Below are 17286 nucleotides of genomic sequence, written 5' to 3' on the forward strand. Positions count from 1 at the left end.
ACACCCGCTGGAGGAAGAGTTGAAAACTTTTACCCATGACACTTAGTCAAATTTCACCTCTGATCCTTCCCATTCACTTTGCAAGCCTGCCTCCAACCCTGACCCCAGACCCGAAAAAGTGTCCGTACAATGGGGTGCCAGCACGCTCCAAACGGCCCGAAACATGCTCCTAAACACCCGCTGGAGGAAGAGTTGAAAACTTTTGCCCATGACACTTAGTCAAATTTCACCTCTGATCCTTCCCATTCACTTTGCAAGCCTGCCTCCAACCCTGACCCCAGACCCGAAAAAGTGTTCTTACAGAGGGGTGCCAGCACGCTCCAAACGGCCCGAAACATGCTCCTAAACACCCGCTGGAGGAAGAGTTGAAAACTTTTGCCCATGACACTTAGTCAAATTTCACCTCTGATCCTTCCCATTCACTTTGCAAGCCTGCCTCCAACCCTGACCCCAGACCCGAAAAAGTGTTCTTACAGAGGGGTGCCAGCACGCTCCAAATGGCCCGAAACATGCTCCTAAACACCCGCTGGAGGAAGAGTTGAAAACTTTTGCCCATGACACTTAGTCAAATTTCACCTCTGATCCTTCCCATTCACTTTACTAGCCTGCCTCCAACACTGACCCCACGTCCGAAAAAGTGTTCTTACAGAGGGGTGCCAGCACGCTCCAAACGGCCCGAAACATGCTCCTAAACACCCGCTGGAGGAAGAATTGAAAACTTTTGCCCATGACACTTAGTCAAATTTCACCTCTGATCCTTCCCATTCACTTTGCAAGCCTGCCTCCAACCCTGACCCCAGACCCGAAAAAGTGTCCGTACAATGGGGTGCCAGCACGCTCCAAACGGCCCGAAACATGCTCCTAAACACCCGCTGGAGGAAGAGTTGAAAACTTTTACCCATGACACTTAGTCAAATTTCACCTCTGATCCTTCCCATTCACTTTGCAAGCCTGCCTCCAACCCTGACCCCAGACCCGAAAAAGTGTTCTTACAGAGGGGTGCCAGCACACTCCAAACGGCCCGAAACATGCTCCTAAACACCCGCTGGAGGAAGAGTTGAAAACTTTTGCCCATGACACTTAGTCAAATTTCACCTCTGATCCTTCCCATTCACTTTACTAGCCTGCCTCCAACACTGACCCCACGTCCGAAAAAGTGTTCTTACAGAGGGGTGCCAGCACGCTCCAAACGGCCCGAAACATGCTCCTAAACACCCGCTGGAGGAAGAGTTGAAAACTTTTGCCCATGACACTTAGTCAAATTTCACCTCTGATCCTTCCCATTCACTTTACTAGCCTGCCTCCAACACTGACCCCACGTCCGAAAAAGTGTTCTTACAGAGGGGTGCCAGCACGCTCCAAACGGCCCGAAACATGCTCCTAAACACCCGCTGGAGGAAGAGTTGAAAACTTTTGCCCATGACACTTAGTCAAATTTCACCTCTGATCCTTCCCATTCACTTTACTAGCCTGCCTCCAACACTGACCCCACGTCCGAAAAAGTGTTCTTACAGAGGGGTGCCAGCACGCTCCAAACGGCCCGAAACATGCTCCTAAACACCCGCTGGAGGAAGAATTGAAAACTTTTGCCCATGACACTTAGTCAAATTTCACCTCTGATCCTTCCCATTCACTTTGCAAGCCTGCCTCCAACCCTGACCCCAGACCCGAAAAAGTGTCCGTACAATGGGGTGCCAGCACGCTCCAAACGGCCCGAAACATGCTCCTAAACACCCGCTGGAGGAAGAGTTGAAAACTTTTACCCATGACACTTAGTCAAATTTCACCTCTGATCCTTCCCATTCACTTTGCAAGCCTGCCTCCAACCCTGACCCCAGACCCGAAAAAGTGTTCTTACAGAGGGGTGCCAGCACACTCCAAACGGCCCGAAACATGCTCCTAAACACCCGCTGGAGGAAGAGTTGAAAACTTTTGCCCATGACACTTAGTCAAATTTCACCTCTGATCCTTCCCATTCACTTTACTAGCCTGCCTCCAACACTGACCCCACGTCCGAAAAAGTGTTCTTACAGAGGGGTGCCAGCACGCTCCAAACGGCCCGAAACATGCTCCTAAACACCCGCTGGAGGAAGAGTTGAAAACTTTTGCCCATGACACTTAGTCAAATTTCACCTCTGATCCTTCCCATTCACTTTGCAAGCCTGCCTCCAACCCTGACCCCAGACCCGAAAAAGTGTTCTTACAGAGGGGTGCCAGCACGCTCCAAACGGCCCGAAACATGCTCCTAAACACCCGCTGGAGGAAGAGTTGAAAACTTTTGCCCATGACACTTAGTCAAATTTCACCTCTGATCCTTCCCATTCACTTTACTAGCCTGCCTCCAACACTGACCCCACGTCCGAAAAAGTGTTCTTACAGAGGGGTGCCAGCACGCTCCAAACGGCCCGAAACATGCTCCTAAACACCCGCTGGAGGAAGAGTTGAAAACTTTTGCCCATGACACTTAGTCAAATTTCACCTCTGATCCTTCCCATTCACTTTGCAAGCCTGCCTCCAACCCTGACCCCAGACCCGAAAAAGTGTCCGTACAATGGGGTGCCAGCACGCTCCAAACGGCCCGAAACATGCTCCTAAACACCCGCTGGAGGAAGAGTTGAAAACTTTTGCCCATGACACTTAGTCAAATTTCACCTCTGATCCTTCCCATTCACTTTACTAACCTGCCTCCAACACTGACCCCACGTCCGAAAAAGTGTTCTTACAGAGCGGTGCCAGCACGCTCCAAACGGCCCGAAACATGCTCCTAAACACCCGCTGGAGGAAGAGTTGAAAACTTTTGCCCATGACACTTAGTCAAATTTCACCTCTGATCCTTCCCATTCACTTTACTAGCCTGCCTCCAACACTGACCCCACGTCCGAAAAAGTGTTCTTACAGAGGGGTGCCAGCACGCTCCAAACGGCCCGAAACATGCTCCTAAACACCCGCTGGAGGAAGAGTTGAAAACTTTTGCCCATGACACTTAGTCAAATTTCACCTCTGATCCTTCCCATTCACTTTACTAGCCTGCCTCCAACACTGACCCCACGTCCGAAAAAGTGTTCTTACAGAGGGGTGCCAGCACGCTCCAAACGGCCCGAAACATGCTCCTAAACACCCGCTGGAGGAAGAGTTGAAAACTTTTGCCCATGACACTTAGTCAAATTTCACCTCTGATCCTTCCCATTCACTTTACTAGCCTGCCTCCAACACTGACCCCACGTCCGAAAAAGTGTTCTTACAGAGGGGTGCCAGCACGCTCCAAACGGCCCGAAACATGCTCCTAAACACCCGCTGGAGGAAGAGTTGAAAACTTTTGCCCATGACACTTAGTCAAATTTCACCTCTGATCCTTCCCATTCACTTTACTAGCCTGCCTCCAACACTGACCCCACGTCCGAAAAAGTGTTCTTACAGAGGGGTGCCAGCACGCTCCAAACGGCCCGAAACATGCTCCTAAACACCCGCTGGAGGAAGAATTGAAAACTTTTGCCCATGACACTTAGTCAAATTTCACCTCTGATCCTTCCCATTCACTTTGCAAGCCTGCCTCCAACCCTGACCCCAGACCCGAAAAAGTGTCCGTACAATGGGGTGCCAGCACGCTCCAAACGGCCCGAAACATGCTCCTAAACACCCGCTGGAGGAAGAGTTGAAAACTTTTACCCATGACACTTAGTCAAATTTCACCTCTGATCCTTCCCATTCACTTTGCAAGCCTGCCTCCAACCCTGACCCCAGACCCGAAAAAGTGTTCTTACAGAGGGGTGCCAGCACACTCCAAACGGCCCGAAACATGCTCCTAAACACCCGCTGGAGGAAGAGTTGAAAACTTTTGCCCATGACACTTAGTCAAATTTCACCTCTGATCCTTCCCATTCACTTTACTAGCCTGCCTCCAACACTGACCCCACGTCCGAAAAAGTGTTCTTACAGAGGGGTGCCAGCACGCTCCAAACGGCCCGAAACATGCTCCTAAACACCCGCTGGAGGAAGAGTTGAAAACTTTTGCCCATGACACTTAGTCAAATTTCACCTCTGATCCTTCCCATTCACTTTGCAAGCCTGCCTCCAACCCTGACCCCAGACCCGAAAAAGTGTTCTTACAGAGGGGTGCCAGCACGCTCCAAACGGCCCGAAACATGCTCCTAAACACCCGCTGGAGGAAGAGTTGAAAACTTTTGCCCATGACACTTAGTCAAATTTCACCTCTGATCCTTCCCATTCACTTTACTAGCCTGCCTCCAACACTGACCCCACGTCCGAAAAAGTGTTCTTACAGAGGGGTGCCAGCACGCTCCAAACGGCCCGAAACATGCTCCTAAACACCCGCTGGAGGAAGAGTTGAAAACTTTTGCCCATGACACTTAGTCAAATTTCACCTCTGATCCTTCCCATTCACTTTGCAAGCCTGCCTCCAACCCTGACCCCAGACCCGAAAAAGTGTCCGTACAATGGGGTGCCAGCACGCTCCAAACGGCCCGAAACATGCTCCTAAACACCCGCTGGAGGAAGAGTTGAAAACTTTTGCCCATGACACTTAGTCAAATTTCACCTCTGATCCTTCCCATTCACTTTACTAGCCTGCCTCCAACACTGACCCCACGTCCGAAAAAGTGTTCTTACAGAGCGGTGCCAGCACGCTCCAAACGGCCCGAAACATGCTCCTAAACACCCGCTGGAGGAAGAGTTGAAAACTTTTGCCCATGACACTTAGTCAAATTTCACCTCTGATCCTTCCCATTCACTTTACTAGCCTGCCTCCAACACTGACCCCACGTCCGAAAAAGTGTTCTTACAGAGGGGTGCCAGCACGCTCCAAACGGCCCGAAACATGCTCCTAAACACCCGCTGGAGGAAGAGTTGAAAACTTTTGCCCATGACACTTAGTCAAATTTCACCTCTGATCCTTCCCATTCACTTTGCAAGCCTGCCTCCAACCCTGACCCCAGACCCGAAAAAGTGTCCGTACAATGGGGTGCCAGCACGCTCCAAACGGCCCGAAACATGCTCCTAAACACCCGCTGGAGGAAGAGTTGAAAACTTTTACCCATGACACTTAGTCAAATTTCACCTCTGATCCTTCCCATTCACTTTGCAAGCCTGCCTCCAACCCTGACCCCAGACCCGAAAAAGTGTCCGTACAATGGGGTGCCAGCACGCTCCAAACGGCCCGAAACATGCTCCTAAACACCCGCTGGAGGAAGAGTTGAAAACTTTTGCCCATGACACTTAGTCAAATTTCACCTCTGATCCTTCCCATTCACTTTGCAAGCCTGCCTCCAACCCTGACCCCAGACCCGAAAAAGTGTTCTTACAGAGGGGTGCCAGCACGCTCCAAACGGCCCGAAACATGCTCCTAAACACCCGCTGGAGGAAGAGTTGAAAACTTTTGCCCATGACACTTAGTCAAATTTCACCTCTGATCCTTCCCATTCACTTTACTAGCCTGCCTCCAACACTGACCCCACGTCCGAAAAAGTGTTCTTACAGAGGGGTGCCAGCACGCTCCAAACGGCCCGAAACATGCTCCTAAACACCCGCTGGAGGAAGAGTTGAAAACTTTTGCCCATGACACTTAGTCAAATTTCACCTCTGATCCTTCCCATTCACTTTACTAGCCTGCCTCCAACACTGACCCCACGTCCGAAAAAGTGTTCTTACAGAGGGGTGCCAGCACGCTCCAAACGGCCCGAAACATGCTCCTAAACACCCGCTGGAGGAAGAATTGAAAACTTTTGCCCATGACACTTAGTCAAATTTCACCTCTGATCCTTCCCATTCACTTTGCAAGCCTGCCTCCAACCCTGACCCCAGACCCGAAAAAGTGTCCGTACAATGGGGTGCCAGCACGCTCCAAACGGCCCGAAACATGCTCCTAAACACCCGCTGGAGGAAGAGTTGAAAACTTTTACCCATGACACTTAGTCAAATTTCACCTCTGATCCTTCCCATTCACTTTGCAAGCCTGCCTCCAACCCTGACCCCAGACCCGAAAAAGTGTTCTTACAGAGGGGTGCCAGCACACTCCAAACGGCCCGAAACATGCTCCTAAACACCCGCTGGAGGAAGAGTTGAAAACTTTTGCCCATGACACTTAGTCAAATTTCACCTCTGATCCTTCCCATTCACTTTACTAGCCTGCCTCCAACACTGACCCCACGTCCGAAAAAGTGTTCTTACAGAGGGGTGCCAGCACGCTCCAAACGGCCCGAAACATGCTCCTAAACACCCGCTGGAGGAAGAGTTGAAAACTTTTGCCCATGACACTTAGTCAAATTTCACCTCTGATCCTTCCCATTCACTTTGCAAGCCTGCCTCCAACCCTGACCCCAGACCCGAAAAAGTGTTCTTACAGAGGGGTGCCAGCACGCTCCAAACGGCCCGAAACATGCTCCTAAACACCCGCTGGAGGAAGAGTTGAAAACTTTTGCCCATGACACTTAGTCAAATTTCACCTCTGATCCTTCCCATTCACTTTACTAGCCTGCCTCCAACACTGACCCCACGTCCGAAAAAGTGTTCTTACAGAGGGGTGCCAGCACGCTCCAAACGGCCCGAAACATGCTCCTAAACACCCGCTGGAGGAAGAGTTGAAAACTTTTGCCCATGACACTTAGTCAAATTTCACCTCTGATCCTTCCCATTCACTTTGCAAGCCTGCCTCCAACCCTGACCCCAGACCCGAAAAAGTGTCCGTACAATGGGGTGCCAGCACGCTCCAAACGGCCCGAAACATGCTCCTAAACACCCGCTGGAGGAAGAGTTGAAAACTTTTGCCCATGACACTTAGTCAAATTTCACCTCTGATCCTTCCCATTCACTTTACTAGCCTGCCTCCAACACTGACCCCACGTCCGAAAAAGTGTTCTTACAGAGCGGTGCCAGCACGCTCCAAACGGCCCGAAACATGCTCCTAAACACCCGCTGGAGGAAGAGTTGAAAACTTTTGCCCATGACACTTAGTCAAATTTCACCTCTGATCCTTCCCATTCACTTTACTAGCCTGCCTCCAACACTGACCCCACGTCCGAAAAAGTGTTCTTACAGAGGGGTGCCAGCACGCTCCAAACGGCCCGAAACATGCTCCTAAACACCCGCTGGAGGAAGAGTTGAAAACTTTTGCCCATGACACTTAGTCAAATTTCACCTCTGATCCTTCCCATTCACTTTGCAAGCCTGCCTCCAACCCTGACCCCAGACCCGAAAAAGTGTCCGTACAATGGGGTGCCAGCACGCTCCAAACGGCCCGAAACATGCTCCTAAACACCCGCTGGAGGAAGAGTTGAAAACTTTTACCCATGACACTTAGTCAAATTTCACCTCTGATCCTTCCCATTCACTTTGCAAGCCTGCCTCCAACCCTGACCCCAGACCCGAAAAAGTGTCCGTACAATGGGGTGCCAGCACGCTCCAAACGGCCCGAAACATGCTCCTAAACACCCGCTGGAGGAAGAGTTGAAAACTTTTGCCCATGACACTTAGTCAAATTTCACCTCTGATCCTTCCCATTCACTTTGCAAGCCTGCCTCCAACCCTGACCCCAGACCCGAAAAAGTGTTCTTACAGAGGGGTGCCAGCACGCTCCAAACGGCCCGAAACATGCTCCTAAACACCCGCTGGAGGAAGAGTTGAAAACTTTTGCCCATGACACTTAGTCAAATTTCACCTCTGATCCTTCCCATTCACTTTGCAAGCCTGCCTCCAACCCTGACCCCAGACCCGAAAAAGTGTTCTTACAGAGGGGTGCCAGCACGCTCCAAATGGCCCGAAACATGCTCCTAAACACCCGCTGGAGGAAGAGTTGAAAACTTTTGCCCATGACACTTAGTCAAATTTCACCTCTGATCCTTCCCATTCACTTTACTAGCCTGCCTCCAACACTGACCCCACGTCCGAAAAAGTGTTCTTACAGAGGGGTGCCAGCACGCTCCAAACGGCCCGAAACATGCTCCTAAACACCCGCTGGAGGAAGAGTTGAAAACTTTTGCCCATGACACTTAGTCAAATTTCACCTCTGATCCTTCCCATTCACTTTGCAAGCCTGCCTCCAACCCTGACCCCAGACCCGAAAAAGTGTCCGTACAATGGGGTGCCAGCACGCTCCAAACGGCCCGAAACATGCTCCTAAACACCCGCTGGAGGAAGAGTTGAAAACTTTTGCCCATGACACTTAGTCAAATTTCACCTCTGATCCTTCCCATTCACTTTACTAGCCTGCCTCCAACACTGACCCCACGTCCGAAAAAGTGTTCTTACAGAGGGGTGCCAGCACGCTCCAAACGGCCCGAAACATGCTCCTAAACACCCGCTGGAGGAAGAGTTGAAAACTTTTGCCCATGACACTTAGTCAAATTTCACCTCTGATCCTTCCCATTCACTTTACTAGCCTGCCTCCAACACTGACCCCACGTCCGAAAAAGTGTTCTTACAGAGGGGTGCCAGCACGCTCCAAACGGCCCGAAACATGCTCCTAAACACCCGCTGGAGGAAGAGTTGAAAACTTTTGCCCATGACACTTAGTCAAATTTCACCTCTGATCCTTCCCATTCACTTTGCAAGCCTGCCTCCAACCCTGACCCCAGACCCGAAAAAGTGTCCGTACAATGGGGTGCCAGCACGCTCCAAACGGCCCGAAACATGCTCCTAAACACCCGCTGGAGGAAGAGTTGAAAACTTTTGCCCATGACACTTAGTCAAATTTCACCTCTGATCCTTCCCATTCACTTTACTAGCCTGCCTCCAACACTGACCCCACGTCCGAAAAAGTGTTCTTACAGAGCGGTGCCAGCACGCTCCAAACGGCCCGAAACATGCTCCTAAACACCCGCTGGAGGAAGAGTTGAAAACTTTTGCCCATGACACTTAGTCAAATTTCACCTCTGATCCTTCCCATTCACTTTACTAGCCTGCCTCCAACACTGACCCCACGTCCGAAAAAGTGTTCTTACAGAGGGGTGCCAGCACGCTCCAAACGGCCCGAAACATGCTCCTAAACACCCGCTGGAGGAAGAGTTGAAAACTTTTGCCCATGACACTTAGTCAAATTTCACCTCTGATCCTTCCCATTCACTTTGCAAGCCTGCCTCCAACCCTGACCCCAGACCCGAAAAAGTGTCCGTACAATGGGGTGCCAGCACGCTCCAAACGGCCCGAAACATGCTCCTAAACACCCGCTGGAGGAAGAGTTGAAAACTTTTACCCATGACACTTAGTCAAATTTCACCTCTGATCCTTCCCATTCACTTTGCAAGCCTGCCTCCAACCCTGACCCCAGACCCGAAAAAGTGTCCGTACAATGGGGTGCCAGCACGCTCCAAACGGCCCGAAACATGCTCCTAAACACCCGCTGGAGGAAGAGTTGAAAACTTTTGCCCATGACACTTAGTCAAATTTCACCTCTGATCCTTCCCATTCACTTTGCAAGCCTGCCTCCAACCCTGACCCCAGACCCGAAAAAGTGTTCTTACAGAGGGGTGCCAGCACGCTCCAAACGGCCCGAAACATGCTCCTAAACACCCGCTGGAGGAAGAGTTGAAAACTTTTGCCCATGACACTTAGTCAAATTTCACCTCTGATCCTTCCCATTCACTTTGCAAGCCTGCCTCCAACCCTGACCCCAGACCCGAAAAAGTGTTCTTACAGAGGGGTGCCAGCACGCTCCAAATGGCCCGAAACATGCTCCTAAACACCCGCTGGAGGAAGAGTTGAAAACTTTTGCCCATGACACTTAGTCAAATTTCACCTCTGATCCTTCCCATTCACTTTACTAGCCTGCCTCCAACACTGACCCCACGTCCGAAAAAGTGTTCTTACAGAGGGGTGCCAGCACGCTCCAAACGGCCCGAAACATGCTCCTAAACACCCGCTGGAGGAAGAGTTGAAAACTTTTGCCCATGACACTTAGTCAAATTTCACCTCTGATCCTTCCCATTCACTTTACTAGCCTGCCTCCAACACTGACCCCACGTCCGAAAAAGTGTTCTTACAGAGGGGTGCCAGCACGCTCCAAACGGCCCGAAACATGCTCCTAAACACCCGCTGGAGGAAGAGTTGAAAACTTTTGCCCATGACACTTAGTCAAATTTCACCTCTGATCCTTCCCATTCACTTTGCAAGCCTGCCTCCAACCCTGACCCCAGACCCGAAAAAGTGTCCGTACAATGGGGTGCCAGCACGCTCCAAACGGCCCGAAACATGCTCCTAAACACCCGCTGGAGGAAGAGTTGAAAACTTTTGCCCATGACACTTAGTCAAATTTCACCTCTGATCCTTCCCATTCACTTTACTAGCCTGCCTCCAACACTGACCCCACGTCCGAAAAAGTGTTCTTACAGAGCGGTGCCAGCACGCTCCAAACGGCCCGAAACATGCTCCTAAACACCCGCTGGAGGAAGAGTTGAAAACTTTTGCCCATGACACTTAGTCAAATTTCACCTCTGATCCTTCCCATTCACTTTACTAGCCTGCCTCCAACACTGACCCCACGTCCGAAAAAGTGTTCTTACAGAGGGGTGCCAGCACGCTCCAAACGGCCCGAAACATGCTCCTAAACACCCGCTGGAGGAAGAGTTGAAAACTTTTGCCCATGACACTTAGTCAAATTTCACCTCTGATCCTTCCCATTCACTTTGCAAGCCTGCCTCCAACCCTGACCCCAGACCCGAAAAAGTGTCCGTACAATGGGGTGCCAGCACGCTCCAAACGGCCCGAAACATGCTCCTAAACACCCGCTGGAGGAAGAGTTGAAAACTTTTACCCATGACACTTAGTCAAATTTCACCTCTGATCCTTCCCATTCACTTTGCAAGCCTGCCTCCAACCCTGACCCCAGACCCGAAAAAGTGTCCGTACAATGGGGTGCCAGCACGCTCCAAACGGCCCGAAACATGCTCCTAAACACCCGCTGGAGGAAGAGTTGAAAACTTTTGCCCATGACACTTAGTCAAATTTCACCTCTGATCCTTCCCATTCACTTTGCAAGCCTGCCTCCAACCCTGACCCCAGACCCGAAAAAGTGTTCTTACAGAGGGGTGCCAGCACGCTCCAAACGGCCCGAAACATGCTCCTAAACACCCGCTGGAGGAAGAGTTGAAAACTTTTGCCCATGACACTTAGTCAAATTTCACCTCTGATCCTTCCCATTCACTTTGCAAGCCTGCCTCCAACCCTGACCCCAGACCCGAAAAAGTGTTCTTACAGAGGGGTGCCAGCACGCTCCAAATGGCCCGAAACATGCTCCTAAACACCCGCTGGAGGAAGAGTTGAAAACTTTTGCCCATGACACTTAGTCAAATTTCACCTCTGATCCTTCCCATTCACTTTACTAGCCTGCCTCCAACACTGACCCCACGTCCGAAAAAGTGTTCTTACAGAGGGGTGCCAGCACGCTCCAAACGGCCCGAAACATGCTCCTAAACACCCGCTGGAGGAAGAGTTGAAAACTTTTGCCCATGACACTTAGTCAAATTTCACCTCTGATCCTTCCCATTCACTTTGCAAGCCTGCCTCCAACCCTGACCCCAGACCCGAAAAAGTGTCCGTACAATGGGGTGCCAGCACGCTCCAAACGGCCCGAAACATGCTCCTAAACACCCGCTGGAGGAAGAGTTGAAAACTTTTGCCCATGACACTTAGTCAAATTTCACCTCTGATCCTTCCCATTCACTTTACTAGCCTGCCTCCAACACTGACCCCACGTCCGAAAAAGTGTTCTTACAGAGGGGTGCCAGCACGCTCCAAACGGCCCGAAACATGCTCCTAAACACCCGCTGGAGGAAGAGTTGAAAACTTTTGCCCATGACACTTAGTCAAATTTCACCTCTGATCCTTCCCATTCACTTTACTAGCCTGCCTCCAACACTGACCCCACGTCCGAAAAAGTGTTCTTACAGAGGGGTGCCAGCACGCTCCAAACGGCCCGAAACATGCTCCTAAACACCCGCTGGAGGAAGAGTTGAAAACTTTTGCCCATGACACTTAGTCAAATTTCACCTCTGATCCTTCCCATTCACTTTGCAAGCCTGCCTCCAACCCTGACCCCAGACCCGAAAAAGTGTCCGTACAATGGGGTGCCAGCACGCTCCAAACGGCCCGAAACATGCTCCTAAACACCCGCTGGAGGAAGAGTTGAAAACTTTTGCCCATGACACTTAGTCAAATTTCACCTCTGATCCTTCCCATTCACTTTACTAGCCTGCCTCCAACACTGACCCCACGTCCGAAAAAGTGTTCTTACAGAGCGGTGCCAGCACGCTCCAAACGGCCCGAAACATGCTCCTAAACACCCGCTGGAGGAAGAGTTGAAAACTTTTGCCCATGACACTTAGTCAAATTTCACCTCTGATCCTTCCCATTCACTTTACTAGCCTGCCTCCAACACTGACCCCACGTCCGAAAAAGTGTTCTTACAGAGGGGTGCCAGCACGCTCCAAACGGCCCGAAACATGCTCCTAAACACCCGCTGGAGGAAGAGTTGAAAACTTTTGCCCATGACACTTAGTCAAATTTCACCTCTGATCCTTCCCATTCACTTTACTAGCCTGCCTCCAACACTGACCCCACGTCCGAAAAAGTGTTCTTACAGAGCGGTGCCAGCACGCTCCAAACGGCCCGAAACATGCTCCTAAACACCCGCTGGAGGAAGAGTTGAAAACTTTTGCCCATGACACTTAGTCAAATTTCACCTCTGATCCTTCCCATTCACTTTACTAGCCTGCCTCCAACACTGACCCCACGTCCGAAAAAGTGTTCTTACAGAGGGGTGCCAGCACGCTCCAAACGGCCCGAAACATGCTCCTAAACACCCGCTGGAGGAAGAGTTGAAAACTTTTGCCCATGACACTTAGTCAAATTTCACCTCTGATCCTTCCCATTCACTTTGCAAGCCTGCCTCCAACCCTGACCCCAGACCCGAAAAAGTGTCCGTACAATGGGGTGCCAGCACGCTCCAAACGGCCCGAAACATGCTCCTAAACACCCGCTGGAGGAAGAGTTGAAAACTTTTACCCATGACACTTAGTCAAATTTCACCTCTGATCCTTCCCATTCACTTTGCAAGCCTGCCTCCAACCCTGACCCCAGACCCGAAAAAGTGTCCGTACAATGGGGTGCCAGCACGCTCCAAACGGCCCGAAACATGCTCCTAAACACCCGCTGGAGGAAGAGTTGAAAACTTTTGCCCATGACACTTAGTCAAATTTCACCTCTGATCCTTCCCATTCACTTTGCAAGCCTGCCTCCAACCCTGACCCCAGACCCGAAAAAGTGTTCTTACAGAGGGGTGCCAGCACGCTCCAAACGGCCCGAAACATGCTCCTAAACACCCGCTGGAGGAAGAGTTGAAAACTTTTGCCCATGACACTTAGTCAAATTTCACCTCTGATCCTTCCCATTCACTTTGCAAGCCTGCCTCCAACCCTGACCCCAGACCCGAAAAAGTGTTCTTACAGAGGGGTGCCAGCACGCTCCAAATGGCCCGAAACATGCTCCTAAACACCCGCTGGAGGAAGAGTTGAAAACTTTTGCCCATGACACTTAGTCAAATTTCACCTCTGATCCTTCCCATTCACTTTACTAGCCTGCCTCCAACACTGACCCCACGTCCGAAAAAGTGTTCTTACAGAGGGGTGCCAGCACGCTCCAAACGGCCCGAAACATGCTCCTAAACACCCGCTGGAGGAAGAGTTGAAAACTTTTGCCCATGACACTTAGTCAAATTTCACCTCTGATCCTTCCCATTCACTTTGCAAGCCTGCCTCCAACCCTGACCCCAGACCCGAAAAAGTGTCCGTACAATGGGGTGCCAGCACGCTCCAAACGGCCCGAAACATGCTCCTAAACACCCGCTGGAGGAAGAGTTGAAAACTTTTGCCCATGACACTTAGTCAAATTTCACCTCTGATCCTTCCCATTCACTTTACTAGCCTGCCTCCAACACTGACCCCACGTCCGAAAAAGTGTTCTTACAGAGGGGTGCCAGCACGCTCCAAACGGCCCGAAACATGCTCCTAAACACCCGCTGGAGGAAGAGTTGAAAACTTTTGCCCATGACACTTAGTCAAATTTCACCTCTGATCCTTCCCATTCACTTTACTAGCCTGCCTCCAACACTGACCCCACGTCCGAAAAAGTGTTCTTACAGAGGGGTGCCAGCACGCTCCAAACGGCCCGAAACATGCTCCTAAACACCCGCTGGAGGAAGAGTTGAAAACTTTTGCCCATGACACTTAGTCAAATTTCACCTCTGATCCTTCCCATTCACTTTGCAAGCCTGCCTCCAACCCTGACCCCAGACCCGAAAAAGTGTCCGTACAATGGGGTGCCAGCACGCTCCAAACGGCCCGAAACATGCTCCTAAACACCCGCTGGAGGAAGAGTTGAAAACTTTTGCCCATGACACTTAGTCAAATTTCACCTCTGATCCTTCCCATTCACTTTACTAGCCTGCCTCCAACACTGACCCCACGTCCGAAAAAGTGTTCTTACAGAGCGGTGCCAGCACGCTCCAAACGGCCCGAAACATGCTCCTAAACACCCGCTGGAGGAAGAGTTGAAAACTTTTGCCCATGACACTTAGTCAAATTTCACCTCTGATCCTTCCCATTCACTTTACTAGCCTGCCTCCAACACTGACCCCACGTCCGAAAAAGTGTTCTTACAGAGGGGTGCCAGCACGCTCCAAACGGCCCGAAACATGCTCCTAAACACCCGCTGGAGGAAGAGTTGAAAACTTTTGCCCATGACACTTCGTCAAATTTCACCTCTGATCCTTCCCATTCACTTTGCAAGCCTGCCTCCAACCCTGACCCCAGACCCGAAAAAGTGTCCGTACAATGGGGTGCCAGCACGCTCCAAACGGCCCGAAACATGCTCCTAAACACCCGCTGGAGGAAGAGTTGAAAACTTTTACCCATGACACTTAGTCAAATTTCACCTCTGATCCTTCCCATTCACTTTGCAAGCCTGCCTCCAACCCTGACCCCAGACCCGAAAAAGTGTTCTTACAGAGGGGTGCCAGCACGCTCCAAATGGCCCGAAACATGCTCCTAAACACCCGCTGGAGGAAGAGTTGAAAACTTTTGCCCATGACACTTAGTCAAATTTCACCTCTGATCCTTCCCATTCACTTTACTAGCCTGCCTCCAACACTGACCCCACGTCCGAAAAAGTGTTCTTACAGAGGGGTGCCAGCACGCTCCAAACGGCCCGAAACATGCTCCTAAACACCCGCTGGAGGAAGAGTTGAAAACTTTTGCCCATGACACTTAGTCAAATTTCACCTCTGATCCTTCCCATTCACTTTGCAAGCCTGCCTCCAACCCTGACCCCAGACCCGAAAAAGTGTCCGTACAATGGGGTGCCAGCACGCTCCAAACGGCCCGAAACATGCTCCTAAACACCCGCTGGAGGAAGAGTTGAAAACTTTTGCCCATGACACTTAGTCAAATTTCACCTCTGATCCTTCCCATTCACTTTACTAGCCTGCCTCCAACACTGACCCCACGTCCGAAAAAGTGTTCTTACAGAGGGGTGCCAGCACGCTCCAAACGGCCCGAAACATGCTCCTAAACACCCGCTGGAGGAAGAGTTGAAAACTTTTGCCCATGACACTTAGTCAAATTTCACCTCTGATCCTTCCCATTCACTTTACTAGCCTGCCTCCAACACTGACCCCACGTCCGAAAAAGTGTTCTTACAGAGGGGTGCCAGCACGCTCCAAACGGCCCGAAACATGCTCCTAAACACCCGCTGGAGGAAGAGTTGAAAACTTTTGCCCATGACACTTAGTCAAATTTCACCTCTGATCCTTCCCATTCACTTTGCAAGCCTGCCTCCAACCCTGACCCCAGACCCGAAAAAGTGTCCGTACAATGGGGTGCCAGCACGCTCCAAACGGCCCGAAACATGCTCCTAAACACCCGCTGGAGGAAGAGTTGAAAACTTTTGCCCATGACACTTAGTCAAATTTCACCTCTGATCCTTCCCATTCACTTTACTAGCCTGCCTCCAACACTGACCCCACGTCCGAAAAAGTGTTCTTACAGAGCGGTGCCAGCACGCTCCAAACGGCCCGAAACATGCTCCTAAACACCCGCTGGAGGAAGAGTTGAAAACTTTTGCCCATGACACTTAGTCAAATTTCACCTCTGATCCTTCCCATTCACTTTACTAGCCTGCCTCCAACCCTGACCCCAGACCCGAAAAAGTGTCCGTACAATGGGGTGCCAGCACGCTCCAAACGGCCCGAAACATGCTCCTAAACACCCGCTGGAGGAAGAGTTGAAAACTTTTACCCATGACACTTAGTCAAATTTCACCTCTGATCCTTCCCATTCACTTTGCAAGCCTGCCTCCAACCCTGACCCCAGACCCGAAAAAGTGTTCTTACAGAGGGGTGCCAGCACACTCCAAACGGCCCGAAACATGCTCCTAAACACCCGCTGGAGGAAGAGTTGAAAACTTTTGCCCATGACACTTAGTCAAATTTCACCTCTGATCCTTCCCATTCACTTTACTAGCCTGCCTCCAACACTGACCCCACGTCCGAAAAAGTGTTCTTACAGAGGGGTGCCAGCACGCTCCAAACGGCCCGAAACATGCTCCTAAACACCCGCTGGAGGAAGAGTTGAAAACTTTTGCCCATGACACTTAGTCAAATTTCACCTCTGATCCTTCCCATTCACTTTGCAAGCCTGCCTCCAACCCTGACCCCAGACCCGAAAAAGTGTTCTTACAGAGGGGTGCCAGCACGCTCCAAATGGCCCGAAACATGCTCCTAAACACCCGCTGGAGGAAGAGTTGAAAACTTTTGCCCATGACACTTAGTCAAATTTCACCTCTGATCCTTCCCATTCACTTTACTAGCCTGCCTCCAACACTGACCCCACGTCCGAAAAAGTGTTCTTACAGAGGGGTGCCAGCACGCTCCAAACGGCCCGAAACATGCTCCTAAACACCCGCTGGAGGAAGAGTTGAAAACTTTTGCCCATGACACTTAGTCAAATTTCACCTCTGATCCTTCCCATTCACTTTGCAAGCCTGCCTCCAACCCTGACCCCAGACCCGAAAAAGTGTCCGTACAATGGGGTGCCAGCACGCTCCAAACGGCCCGAAACATGCTCCTAAACACCCGCTGGAGGAAGAGTTGAAAACTTTTGCCCATGACACTTAGTCAAATTTCACCTCTGATCCTTCCCATTCACTTTACTAGCCTGCCTCCAACACTGACCCCACGTCCGAAAAAGTGTTCTTACAGAGGGGTGCCAGCACGCTCCAAACGGCCCG

This window comes from Pagrus major, chromosome 14 (genome assembly GCF_040436345.1).
Source record: "Pagrus major chromosome 14, Pma_NU_1.0".
Lineage (NCBI taxonomy): Eukaryota > Metazoa > Chordata > Actinopteri > Spariformes > Sparidae > Pagrus > Pagrus major.